Source organism: Mercenaria mercenaria, chromosome 3, assembly GCF_021730395.1.
Source record: "Mercenaria mercenaria strain notata chromosome 3, MADL_Memer_1, whole genome shotgun sequence".
Classification (NCBI taxonomy): Eukaryota; Metazoa; Mollusca; class Bivalvia; order Venerida; family Veneridae; genus Mercenaria; species Mercenaria mercenaria.
Genome location: NC_069363.1, coordinates 66,389,706 through 66,404,232, shown reverse-complemented (window position 1 = coordinate 66,404,232; position 14,527 = coordinate 66,389,706). Strand labels below are relative to the sequence as shown.

Here is a 14,527-nt window from a genome sequence, read left to right as displayed (position 1 = left end):
ACTACTCTTGGCTCATTCTGCTACATACGCGCTTTTCTCAAAATTATACTTTTGATAACCCTACAATAGAAATGTTCCTTTATGATTGATAAAGCAAAGTTGCGTAGCTCACATAAGAGGTGAGAGTTTCCAAATGGAAAGCATTTGGATTTGTGGCGAGATGATGAGTTTGTATGGTCCAGTACTGTAAAGCCGGTCTTGCTGAAGGGTTTGGCTAGGCTTTCAATATGGAGTTACTTATACACGACCACTTACATCGCTGTATCTTTTTGTAGGTACAGTGCGTGCTTGTGAAACTTACGTTAAAGCATTGGTCGAGAGGGCTAAGACGCTTTCCTACAGGGCGAAGGTCCTGGATTCGAATCCTGGTCACTCCCATTGTGGCGTAAGTTTGGGCAATGCACTTTGTTCTTGGTGTCAATCTACCAAGCTGTTGAAGGTGATGCTACAAAATGTGTTGCTTTATAAATCTATAATGTACATATTCTACTGTAGGAACAAAATTCTAATTATGTCAAATAATATGTAGTAATTTCAACGGGTAGTTAGGTTCAACATAATTATATGACAATGTAAACATACTGACATATGACAATGCATACATACTGATGAATGACAATGCAAACATACTGACAAAAGATTTTTTCCCACATTGTTATGACGGAACTGTTGTCGAACACACTGAACATATATAAATTGTCCCCGTTACCTAAAAAGACATGTATATAGAGCAGACACACATGTACTCATACAGATAGACAGACTTCATAAAGACAAAACGACAGCTCTTTAAATATCTACCGGAATACAGGGGAGACATACAATTGATAACAGTAGCAAGACAGACAGACAGACAGACAGATGTATTATTGGTAATAATAAGCAAGCGGGTGAAGGTCAAGGTTATATGAATTCTTTGGGCGGAGAGAGATATCTATCGTTACACCATTTAAGTTCAAATGGAGGAAAATACATTGTTAATTACTTTTGGCAGAAGAAGAAAAGAAAAACCAGACGGTCTAAAGTAATTGGCAGAAAATATTTAAAAGTGGATGAAATACCGTTTTTGATTGACATATATATATATACACCTGATGATGATGGTGTGAACACATCTTGATCACTTATTTTTGTTTCTTAATAAAATATCATTTTTTATGGCTTACGTGCTCCTTTTTTCCATAAAAATTATGTTACAAGCATTTTACGTAAAAAATGTGGGACCCATATAATTATTATAACATTACAAAATCATACCCACATTTAACCTTAACAGGAACTTTAAGGGGCTTGGGGAACCAATAGGAAGTGGAATTTCCTGTCATCTTTAAGATAAATGGGGATAAAGGGGAATTGGTAAAAGTGATGTTTTTGATGATGATTTGTACAAAAACATTTTGTCTTGTGTATGTAAATTCGGTCCAAGTATCGTCATGCTTAAGTTTGATTATCTGAAACCTTAATCAACAATGTGCTCTGTGTCAAAATATATCCAAATGATGATATTAATACAGATTTTGATAAATTTTCGGGCACAACATCCTTTTCTTTCTTGCCAATTTAAGAAAAAAAAAACAGTCACCTGGCGAATAACTTTATTTACTGAAGTAAGTCAATGTCAGTTTTGAAGAAAATAAACACTTAAGTGATGCATATTTTGTGCACAAGTAATGAAACAAAGTGGCTTGTCATGCATTTTGAATAGAATTGTATCCTATCAATAAAGTTAAAATCATCTGTATTTGATGATGATGGTAATGCTGGAGGTGACGAATGATTGTGGTGAATGAAAGATTAATTTTGTTTCTTCTGAATTTCTTTTGTACATTTTGTTAATTCCTGATGTGAAATATAAGCGGGGGCGGGGGGAGGAGGGTGTATGTGTTACGTTATCAATATATTAAATATACAAATTATTCTGACAATTAGCCCCCTTCTCAAGAAAATACTTTCAGTTTTTCATAAACATGAAGAATAATTTGTAAATAAATCTCTTTTTCTTTTTATTATTTCTTGATTTTTTTTTAAGATCTGTTACACCTAACGCATATAATCTACTACTGTCTGCTTAAATAATCAGCACATACATTTTCTGTACCTTTAATAGATTCTATCTTGAATCTGTAACACTGCAAAAACAATGCCCATCTCAAAATTCTCGAACTTTCTACTTTACATTTCTGTATATAACTCAATGGGGCATGATCAGTCTGGAGGATAAATTCATTGCCATACAAATACTTTTGAAATTTCTTAACTCCAAATACTATTGATAAACATTCTCTTTCTATTACCGAATAGTTTTTCTCTCTTTGGAGCAATTTCTTACTGGCATAAGCTATAGGAAATTGTCCATCTTCATACCTCTGAAGCAGTGCTGCTCCAACACCAGTATCTGAAGCATCACACTGTAATATAAAAGGCCGTGAAAAGTCTGGTAACCGTAGAATAGGTGCTTGTGTAAGCAAGGTTTTCAAAGTATTAAAAGCTTTGGCATGTTGTTCTTCCCATACAACGTTATTAGGTTTACCTTTCTTAATCAAGTCGGTCAAGGGTGCTGCAACTTCGGAGTACGATGCTATGAATTTTCTGTAATATCCTGTTAGACCAAGGAAGCTCCGTACTTGTCTCATAGTCTTAGGTTCATCAGCATTCCTTATGCGATGTAGTTTATCATCTTCCATTTCCAGCTGATCGTTTCAGACTTTATGTCCAGTGAATGAAATATTACTTTATCCTATGAGACACTTTGATGTGAGCTTTGCATCCCTAACTCTCTTAACAAGGCAGTCTGAATGACAGCTAAATCCCCCGCCACTGCTATGGATAGTGAAAGGGTAAAACCTTTGATTTTAGCTGTGACCTTGACCTTGAACTGACATGGCTGACTCATGAATTCTGCACAACGTCTTGATGAGGTGATCATTTGACCAAAGTTTCATGAAAATCCTTCAAGGGGTTTAGGAGATACAGAGCTGAAACCTTTGACCTTCAGTTGTGACCTTGACCTTGAGTTGACATGTCTGACTCATGAGTTCTTGATGAGGTGATCATTTGACCCAAGTTTGATGAAAATCCTTCAAGGGGTTAAGGAGATACAGAGTGGACACCAAATGGAAGGCTCAAACCTTCGACCCTTAGTTGTGACCTTGACCTTGAATGGTTGACTCATAATTTCTGCACATCGTTCTGATGAGGTAATCATTTGACCCAAGTTTTATAAAATTCCTTCAAGGGATTTAGGAGATATAGACTGGACACGAAATGGAAGGCTCAAACCTTTGACCTTCAGTTGTGACCTTGACCTTGAGCCGACATGGCTGACTCATAAGTTCTGCACATCCCCTTGATGAGGTGATCGTTTGACCCAAGTTTGATGAAAATCCTTCAAGGGGTTTAGGAGATATAGAACGGACACAAAATGGAAGGCTCAAACCTTTGACCCTAAGTTGTGACCTTGACCTTGAGCCGGCATGACTGACTCATGGGTTCTGCACATCGCCTTGATGAGGTGATCATTTGACCCAAGTTTTATAAAATTCCTTCAAGGGGTTTAAGAGATATAGAGCGGACACAAAATGGAAGACTCAAACCTTTGACCTTGAGTTGTGACCTTGACCTTGAGCCGGTATGGCTGACTCATGGGTTCTGCACATCGTCTTGATGAGGTGATCATTTGACCCAAGTTTTATAAAATTCCTTCAAGGGGTTTAGGAGATATAGAGCGGACACAAAATGGCAGGCTCAAACCTTTGACCTTGAGTTGTGACCTTGACCTTGAGCCGACAAGGCTGACTCATGGGTTCTGCACATCGTCTTGATGAGGTGATCATTTGACCCAAGTTTCATGAAAATCCTTCAAGGGGTTTAGGAGATATGGACCGGACACAATTTTGTTACGGACGGAAAGACGGAAGGACGGACGGAAGGACGGATGGACGGAAGGCTGGACGCAGACCATTCCTATAATCCCTCCGCCACGGCGGGGGATTAAAAATACCGGTATCTTGTAACATTGACATATGAGTGTCCCATGTCATTGTGTGACCTAAAATATCGTCCACATAATTGTCAGCATGTTTGCATCCTGTCAATAATTTTCGCATCATTTTATTAAATGTCGCACCTGAATTGATCGTACCAAAAGGCATTTTCCGAAACTGAAAACTTACCTCAGATGTTGTGAATGCTGTCAGGTGCCTAGATTGCTTCTCGACAGGAATCTGCCAGTAACCTTTGCTGAGGTCTAATTTTGTGAAGAACTTATCCCCATGAAGTTTTGACCGAATATCTTCATCATTTCCCATTGGCTCTGTATCAAATTTCGTGACAGAATTTAAACGTCTAAAATTGATACAAAATCTGTTTGTATTGTCTTTCTTTTTTACCCAATCTGACTGAAGTACTTGATCTTCTAAACGAAGATCTGAGAACGACCCATTCACATACGTCTTCTGTATATTTTGGATTTCCAGCATTGCTATTTTTATTTTAACCAATGAGACGACTTGTTAGAATGTCAAAGAGTAAGAAAAATGTGCAGTTATTCCAGGGCTCGAACTTGGGACCCCTCGATTACTAAGCAAGTGGCCTACCGACTGAGCTAACCGGCTATCTGACATATTCCGACATAAGAATTGTAAATATCAAAAGACAAGGCTACAGGTAATTTGCTAAATTTTGTAAGTTAAGCTCTGATTGGCTAGCGAAAGGGTCGTCAGAACAAGGCTCTGAATAGGTCGTTCTCAGATCCTATGCGTAGCGTAATAGGAGATGTACTTTAGTCAGATTGTTTTTTACCATAACGATAGGGGAGTTATATGCAGAGGTGGCAGGCTCGATGATACCAGCCTTTAACATGTGTTGAACCTCTTGGTTAACCTCATTTCGTTTTGCATAATATGGTATGGGGTATTGTCTGACTAACAGGTTCTTTGGTTGTTAGTTCAACCTTATGTTCTGCGAGTTTTGTAGTCCCAGGACTTTCTGTGAAAATGTCTTGATATTGTTTCACAAGAGATTTTATTTGAGAGATTTGGTCTTCGGATAAATGAGGATTGATTTTTACATCTTTATATGTTTCTGACCCTCCTATTCTGATAAGGTCAAGCAAATTTTCGTCATCAACCACCCCTCTCTCTGTACTTTCATCAGCCTCGATCACTGAAACACTTCCGACAAAAATATCTTGTCTTTCCTCATACTTTTTATACGTCCGTCCGAGCTCACATTTGCATACTTAGGTGGCTATAGGAACAATAGGTAACTGTACTTTTTCTTTGATATCATTCATTCCGTAAGGCTTTTATGTGGCTATTTTTCTCTTACGTGGCTAAAAGAACAATAGAGAGGACAAAAGAGTAGCCACATAAGTATCCATATGTAGGAACGTCCGTCCGTTAGCAATTTCATGTCCGCTCTGTAACTCTTCAACCCCTTGAAGGATTTCAAAGAAACTTGACACAAATGTTCACCATACTGAGACGACGTGCAGAGCGCATCTTTTAGATGTCTCATTTCAAGGTCAAGGTCACACTTAGGGGTCTAAGTTCATATGAGTGTGTTTGTGTCCGCTCTGTAACTCTTGAACTGCTTGAAGGATTTCAAAGAAAATTGGCACAAATGTTAACCACACTGAACGACGTGCAGAGCGCATTTTTGATGTCTATTCAGGTCAAGGTCAACTAGGGTCAAGTTATTGAGTGTGTTCGTGTCCGCTCTGTAACTCTTAACTGCTTGAAGGATTTCAAAGAAACTTGGCACAAATGTTCACCACACTGAGACGACGTGCAGAGCGCTGTTTTGGATGTATTCAAGGTCAAGGTCACACTGGGAGTTTATGAGTGTGTTTCGTGTCCGCTCTGTAACTCTTGAACTGCTTGAAGGATTTCAAAGAAACTTGGCACAAATGTTCACCACACTGAGACGACGTGCAGAGCGCTTGTTTCGGATGACTAACTTCAAGGTCAAGGTCACACTGAGGAGTTTAAGGTCATATATGACTGCTGTGTCCGCTCTGTAACTCTTGAACCTCTTGAAGGATTTCAAAGAAACTTGGCACAAATGTTCACCTGACATGCAGCGTGAGTTTTACGACTCATGTCAGAGCGCTGTCGTCTTTGTGTTGTCTAACTTCATGTGTCAGTTGTCACACTTAGTTGGTCAAAGGCTTATTTAATGATCTTCTGCTTTTGATACTGATATGCTATGCACTGCAGTGCTCTTGTTTATATTTGGCAGATCCCTTTTTGTGTTCTTACAATAAGTTTTTTTAATTACTTCTCTTTTTGTTACTATAATTAGCTTATTTTGAAAACTTTAGTCACTAGGTCACAAAGGACAATGTGAGCTTTGTGTATCAACGCAGCGTCGTCGTCAGTGATCCGTGGTGCTGGTGCTGTGGGCGGTTGCGTGGTCTCGTGCGTGCGTAAAACTTTTGCTTGTGTACACTTAGAGGTACTTTTTCATTGATTCTTATGAAATTGGTCAGAATGTTTATCTTGATGAATATCTAGGTCAAGTTTCGAAACTGGGTCAACTGCGATCAAAAACTAGGTCAGTAGGTCAAATCAAAAAAAACCTTGTGACCTCGTAGAGGCCATATTTTCATGGGATCTGTATGAAAGTTGGTCAGAATGTTTACTTGATGAATCTAGGCAAGTTCAAAATGGGTCAACTGCGATCAAAAACTAGGTCAGTAGGTCAAATAAAAAAAACCTTGTGACTCTCTAGAGGCCATATTTTTCATGGGATCTTATGAAAGTTGGTCAGAATGTCATCTTGATGATATCTAGGTCAAGTTCGAAATGGGTCAACTGCGGACAAAAACTAGGTCATAGGTCAAATCAAAAAAAACCTTGTGACTCTCTAGAGGCCTTTATTTTTCATGGATCTTCACGAAAGTTGGTCAGAATGTTCATCTTGATGATATCTAGGTCAAGTTCGAAACTGGGTCATGTCCGTCAAAAACTAGGTCATAGGTCAAATAAAAAAACTTGTGACTCTCTAGAGGCATTATTTTCATGGATCTGTATGAAATTTGGTCAGAATTGTTCTCTTGATGATATCTAGGTCAAGTTCGAAATGGGTAATCTGAGCGTCAAAAAAAGGTCATAGGTCAAATAAAGAAAAACTTGTGACCTCTAGAGGCATTACTTTTGAATGGATCTTCATGAAATTGGTCAGAATGTTCCTTGATGAATCTAGGTCTGTTCGAAATGGGTCACGTGCCTTCAGTAAACTAAGTCATAGTCAAATAAAAAAAACTTGTGTACTCTCTAGAGGCCTTATTTTTCAGTGGATCTTCATGAATATTGGTTCAGAATTTTTCTTGATGATATCTAGATCAGATTTCAACATGGGTCACTGGGGCTCAAAAACTAGGTCACAATATCAAATAATAGAAATAACAAGAACATTCATACTGGGTTTCAAAACTGGGTTTTCATGTGGGGACAGGTGAGCGATCAGGACCATCATGGTCCTCTTGTTTATTATTGGCTGTAGGGAAAAACCAAGACCACTTTTTTGTGGTACAACATGGATGGTACATCCAATTTTTATGTGCCCGTTTGAAAAACGGGACGTATTATGGGAACGCCCCTGGCGGGCGGGCGGCGTCCACAGACTTTGTCCGGAGCATATCTTCTACATGCATGGAGGGATTTTGATGAAACTTGGCACAGTAAAACTGTTGTTCACCATCATGAGATGGAGTATCATGCGCAAGAACCAGGTCCCTAGGTCTAAGGTCAAGGTCACACTTAGATGTCAAAGGTCAAATTCAAGAATGACTTTGTCCGGAGCATATCTTCTTCATGCATGGAGGGATTTTGATGAAAGTTGGCACAGTTGTTCATCATCATGAGACGGAGTGTCATGCGCAAGAACCAGGTCCCTAGGTCTAAGGTCAAGGCCACACTTAGAGGTCAAAGGACACAAGAAAGAAAACTTTGTCCGGAGCATATCTTCTTCATGCATGGAGGGATTTTGATATCACTTGGCACAAATGTTCACCACCACGAGGTGGAGTGTCATGCGCAAGAACCAGGTCCCTAGGTCTAAGGTCAAGGTCACACTTAGAGGCCAAAGGTTAGATACAAGAATGACTTTGTCCGAAGCATTTCTTCTTCATGCATGGAGGGATTTTGATGTAACTTGGCACAATTATACACCATCATGAGACGAAGTGTCATGCGCAGTTCCCTTTTTAGAATTACTTCCCTTTGTTGTTACTATAAATAGCTTATATTGTAACTTTTTCATAACTAGTCGTAGGGAAAAATCGAGACCACTTTTCTGTAGTACAACATGCATGCTACATCCATTTATGAGGTGTATTTTGACCAATCTCTACCTGGTAAAGATTTTTGTGTGGACTTACAATTTTTTTTTTGGATTTTTTTTTTTTTTTTTTTTTTTTTTTTTTTCAGATTACCTTCCCTTAGTTGTTACTATAAATAACTTATATTGTAACTTTTTTATAATTGACTGTAGAGAAAAAACAAGACCACTTTTCTGTGGTACAACATAGATGTTACTTTCAAATTTTAGGTGTATTTTAAGGTATCTCTACCTGGTAAGAGTATTTTTGTGGACTTAGAAAAACAAAAGACTTACAATGATTACTAAACAACCACAAAATTAAAATTCCATTTGCAAATACAGGTGCTAGAGTAAAGAAATTTGCTGTGACGGGCCTATATTGTGACATTCTGGCACTCTTGTTAGATGTATTTTGACATAACTTTACCTGGTAAGAATTTTTTTGTGGACTTAGAATTTTTGTTTTTTTTATTTCTTCTTTTTGTTGTTCCTGTTCTTTGGGCTTCAACAGTCATGTTCTTTAAATTTTGCTCCCTCCTGTGATGTAACCCTTGTGGGCGTATATTGCCCCGCTTGGCGGCGCTCTTGTTGAGTAAATTGATATGGTAAAGCCCTATTTTGTCACCGACCTTTACTTTATAATCCATTTTATTGACCACTTCATAAGGTCCTTTCCACTGGAGCATCAACTTACTGTGGTTAGTTGGTAAAAGTAATAGAACTTTATCCCCGACCTTCAAATTTCTGTTTCTGGCACTCTTGTCATAATGGTGTTTGTACGTTTCCTGTGCTGCATTCCGACTTTCCCTAGCTATCTCACAAGTTTCCTCTAGTCGATTTCTAAGGTCTAAAACATATTCATAGGTGTTTCTTGTTTCTGGTGTTTCACCTTCTGTCCAAAGTTCTTTAAGTACTTGCATAGGTCCTCTGACTGTCCTGCCATAGAGTAGTTCAAATGGTGAGAATCCGGTACTGGCCTGTGGAACCTCTTGATATGCAAACAACACTGCTGACAAATATCTATCTTAGTCTTTTGGTTTTTCTTGACACATCTTTTTCAACATACTCTTTAAAATACCATTCATACGTTCACAAAAACCATTGCACTTTGGGTTATACGGAGTTGTGAACATTTGTTTCAGACTGATCAGTCTACAAACTTCTTCCATCAGCTGTGAGGTAAACTGACTTCCTCTGTCACTCAAGATTTCGGATGGAAATCCTACTCTAGAAAATATATCTAGTAAAGCTTCAGCTACCCGTTCTGTCTCAATCTTGGGTAATGCAACTGCCTCAGGATATCTTGTGGCATAGTTGACCACGGTGAGAATATACCGATTTCCTTTTTCTGAAACAGGAGCAATAGGTCCTATTAAATCCACAGCAACACGATGAAATGGTGTCTCCATTATTGGCATGTCTCCCAATGGAACTTTTCTAACTTTACCTTTTGGGATCATTTTCTGACATATATCACACGACCTACAAAACCTTGTGACATCACTAGTTAACCCAGGCCAGTAAAAACTTGTTTGTATCCTATCAACTGTCTTTCTTATTGATAGATGTCCTCCAACTATTGATTCATGAGCTAAAGACATAACCCTCTTTCTGAACTGAGTTGAAACTACAATTTGCTTTATCTCTTTGATAATACTGCCTTTCTTTTCTTCGAAGGTTCTATATAATACATCCTTCTTGACTTCGTACATAAATGTTAAACCACTCTTCGTCTTCATTTTCTTCTGATGTGAGGCATATGTCCACAGTTTTTCTAAGGTATTGTCTTCCTTCTGAGCTTTTTTTAATTGCTCGATATCAAGTTTATCTTGTTTAGGTTCTGTGACCTTCAAAGGTTTTATTGACTGTTTTTCTTTCTCAGCCTGTGCTCTTGTTACCACAGCTGCAACAATATTTTCTTTTGATGAAGACTGTTTTACGTCCCTACTACTCCAGTTAATGTCTGGTCTATCAGAAGCCCCTTTGATATTTCCAATAACTAAATCGCAGATCAAAGTTGTCAGAACCATGGCTTCAACTTCTCCTGTGTGATAAGGTGTGACAGCCTTTATCTTTGCTGACGGAACTACCCTTGAACGTCCATCAATTGCAACCATAAGATACTTCTTATCTAACATTTGGTCTTCTGATACGGAGTCTTTCCTAGAAGCTGCCAATTCACACATCCTTTCTTCAATACCAAGTTTCTTTCACTGTTTGTTGAGTCAATAGTACAGATACTTGCTATGACCGAAACGGATTGTCCATTTGCAAAGAAAAGCCATCCATCTTCTATGTTTTCTTTTACATTTTTGTCATCCAATGACACCGCTCAAATCGTTCGAAGTATGCATCCATATCATCTTTACTTTCCTCGAACTTCGGTAGCCTCGGCCGTAGTGTCTTACTACTCATGTGCTCTCCCTTACAGAAGCAAGCCTCTGTGGCGTACATGCTGCGTATTTGCTGTGTATATGCCGCGAACACAGTAGTACGCCTGAGGAGTACATTTTACATACACCGCATGCCGCGTACATGCCGCATACTATTTCGACGAGTACACAGCATGTACACAGGAGGTCAATAGTACACTTCAAGTACGCAGCACAGACTCTGAAAATTTAAGGAGTACACTGCATGTACGCAGGAGGGACTTGTACAACAAAATAGTACACTGCATGTACACCGCAGATACTTTGAAATTTGTGCAGTACACTTCATATACGCGGGAAAGACTTGTACAATTTCTTTTGGCATTTATACTTAGTTTTTTTTATATAAGTTAAAGTCTGAAGTAAACTTCATATATGCGGGAGGGACTTGTTCATTTTCTTTTGGTGTTTATACTTTGAATTTTTTTAGGTAAAAGTCTGAAGTACACTTCATGCAGGAAGGATTTGTACTGTTGTTTTTTTTGGAAGCAAGAACTTGATTTCCGAGTAACTTTTATCTTAATAGCATAGAATAGTTCAGATTACCGGTATTCTGAACAATGAAAATTTGCCAAACTATTTGCAATATTCATTTGTGAAGCTTACATCTTAGTGATTTCTGAGCTGCACCTTGCATGCAGTGTAAAAATATATTCTTTTTCATTTTGAATTAATCCTTGAGCTTTCTAACTTGTATAATTGAAAAGCCTTATTTGAACTTCCTTGCATTACATTTTGTAATACATGAAATAATTACCAAGATAATGCCTCAACAGCGCCCGAATGAGAAGAATTAATAGCTCTCACTGTTATTTGAATACTCTTAAGCAAAACATCATTCTACCATGTTTTATAAAGGCTTTAATGCTTATTATGTTAACTCATTAAGGCCTCACCAAATTAAAAAGTTGTTCATCGGATTTGCCGCTCGTATATTTTCAGAACGTTTTTGGCTAATTGCGCTCGCCCCATTTGAAAAAATCAATCCAAAATTTGTTGGTGCGCTACTCTTTACGGACCTAAAAGTGCATAAATGCTTATATAATTCCATTCCTAGATTGTTCTCAGATGGATTTTCATCAAAATAAATACATACTACGCACACATCGTCTATAATAGATCATAACACTTATATTTAGTTGCATTAAAGTTGTTTCCCCTTGATGCAGTTACGCCATTTTCTTCAAATGTTTACCAAATTACATGCTACAAAAAATTGATTTATTTCATTGAAAAGTGGATGAAGAAAAGCATAGTAATTTATTTGATAACATCAATCTACATTATTTTGGTAAGGGTAAATACTTATTGATGCATGTCACTTATCTTTTTTCTGTTTTTTTCTGTCCAAATGATCAGCATTTGCATACGAAAGTTGGTGGGGTAAGGAATTTACATTATCACAGCAGTTTCGCCACAAGAGTACACAGCATGTATGCAGCAGGAGTACACAGCATGTACGCCGCAGGACTCGGGCCAGGAGTACACAGCATGTACGCCGCAGGGGTAGTACACCGCAGGCTCATTTGCATGTGAAAAGTGTATGTGCCGCGTACATGCTGCGTACTATTTCCCACATACTAAATTCCTCCAGCGTACATCCTGTGTACTATGTAGTCCACAGCATGTACGCAGCAAGTAGTACGCGGCAGAGCTCATTTGCATGTCAAAAGTGTACTACAAACGTACTATCGGTGTATGTGCAGTGTATATCCTGCGTACTATTTAAAGCCCTTGATTTCAGTACACATCATGTACGCATCATATACGCTGTATGTACACAGCAAGAGTACACAGCAGCCCTTTTTCTTCTGTAAGGGAGCTGTGCTTTTATCATCCCCCAAAGCTCCGGTTTTTGCCTTAATTTTTATCATTTCCAACTCCAGTTCTTTCAAAACTTGTTCTTCTTTTAAACGTTCGAGCTCATATAATCTTTTCTTTTCAGCTTCTTGAGCCTCAAACCTACGCTTGTCTTCATCACGTCTCAGCTTACGTTCCTCACGTTCAGTATATTCCTTCTCTTTCCTATCCACAAACTCTATGAGCTCTGAACCTGAGAGACCCATACGTTCGCCCATTTTATCCCATTTATCGTAGTTCATCTTAAAGCCTTAAGTTGAAACTTTGTCTGGAACTCAAATATATGTAGCTCTGGCTACTCCCAGTCACAGTTCCTTTTGGTACACCAACAGAACGTCTAAACCACTAATCTCTGTACCTCCTTGGATATAGATCCCGGACGAGCCCCCAAATTGTCAGGATACTGATTATATGACCCAGGGAAGTGCCTACGCCTTTAGTATCTTGAACAATGGTTTGGGTCCAATCGCTAAGTTGACTATGTCTTAGACTAGCTAACAAACGATGTAGAATGTCCTTTGTTAAAACGTATAGCTGGTGAGACCAAATATCTCGTATATACAATTTTCCTCTGGCTACCTTGCCTAAATGATTCGTGTACCAATGATTTGTAAATGATTTCAATTATGAGCTAGACAGTTTCAGGGATCAGGCAAATCACTAAATGTTTCAAACTAACAATTTTTAATTAGCTCAAACTCCTATAGGCTGGAGACTCTATACTTGACTGGTCTTTTTGTTGAAGTTCCCGTGAGACGATGTCTTTGAATCAACAACATACGAGTCCTATCGCATAGATGCTCGGCCTCTGTCCTCTCAGATCTGTATGAATGCCCTGACTCCTGGATGCTCAGCGCCTATATGCTATCATATGTAGCATTCAGCTACCATATAGTTATGTCCCCGAAGCCTTGGCTGTACTACGCCAATAACACTGAACCGTCTATAAGCTGGAACTCTCCTACTATCTCAGTAGATTACCAAACTCTGGGTCTCTGTCTCAGCTTCCAGATGCTCAGCCTATATATGCTATCGTATATAGCATTCAACTACCCTTAAGGCCTAGAACCTATGTTTTCACTTCAGATCACAAGTTTTTCAGAGAACCTAGGTTCCCAGAATATTTGTGCAAATGGCAAAAACTTGTGTTTTCAGTCGGGATCATAGGTTTTAATATCAGCCTCATATCATAAGTTTTTGATTAATTAAACCGAGCGAATAGGTTTTTAATGGCTGATAGGCGTGACGCATTCTCAGCGCCCCAGTTTTAATTGGCTAATTTATTGTGCAATTCGTGTGCCATATTCCTCCGCTGTCAAAGCTTGAAAGTCGCAATATTTATAGGTTATTAGCTTTGTATCGGGAAATATGCATGAGTTCTTGAGCGCAATATTCTTCTGCTGAAGAACGAGTGCATATTTCCCGATGCAAAGATAATAACCTTTTTATTAGCTCATCTGATTTTTTGAAAAAAAATTATGAGTTATTGTCATCACTTGATCAGAGTCGGCATCGGTGTCGGCGTTGCCTGGTTAAGTTTTATGTTTAGGTCAGCTTTTCTTCTAAACTATCAAAGCTATTGCTTTGAAACTTGCAACACTTGTTCACCATCATAAGCTGACACTGTAAAGCAAGAAACATAACTCCATCCTGCTTTTTGCAAGATTTATGGCCCCTTTTGTACTTACAAAATATCAGATTTCTTGGTTAAGTTTTATGTTTAGGTCAACTTTTCTTTTAAACTGTCAAAGCTATTGCTTTGAAACTTGCAACACTTGTTCACCATCATAAGCTGACCCTGTACATTAAGAAACATAACTCCATCCTGCTTTTTGCAAGCATTATTGCCCCTTTTGGACTTAGAAAATCAGTTGTCTTGGTTGAGTATTATGTTTAAGTCAGTTTTTCTC

The 14,527-nt window shown here is 38.4% G+C and overlaps 1 long non-coding RNA gene across 8 annotated transcripts in view; it reads left to right on the top strand.

Moving 5' to 3' along the window:
• Positions 1 to 11,933: 11,933 nt before the first annotated feature.
• LOC123524500 (uncharacterized) overlaps positions 11,934 to 14,527 on the top strand; it is a 47,163-nt gene continuing 44,569 nt past the window's right edge. For all 8 annotated transcript variants that reach the window (XR_008370264.1, XR_008370263.1, XR_008370265.1 and 5 more), the window contains exon 1: positions 11,934 to 12,048. This is a non-coding gene — a long non-coding RNA (uncharacterized LOC123524500). The remainder of the gene's footprint in view (positions 12,049 to 14,527) is intronic.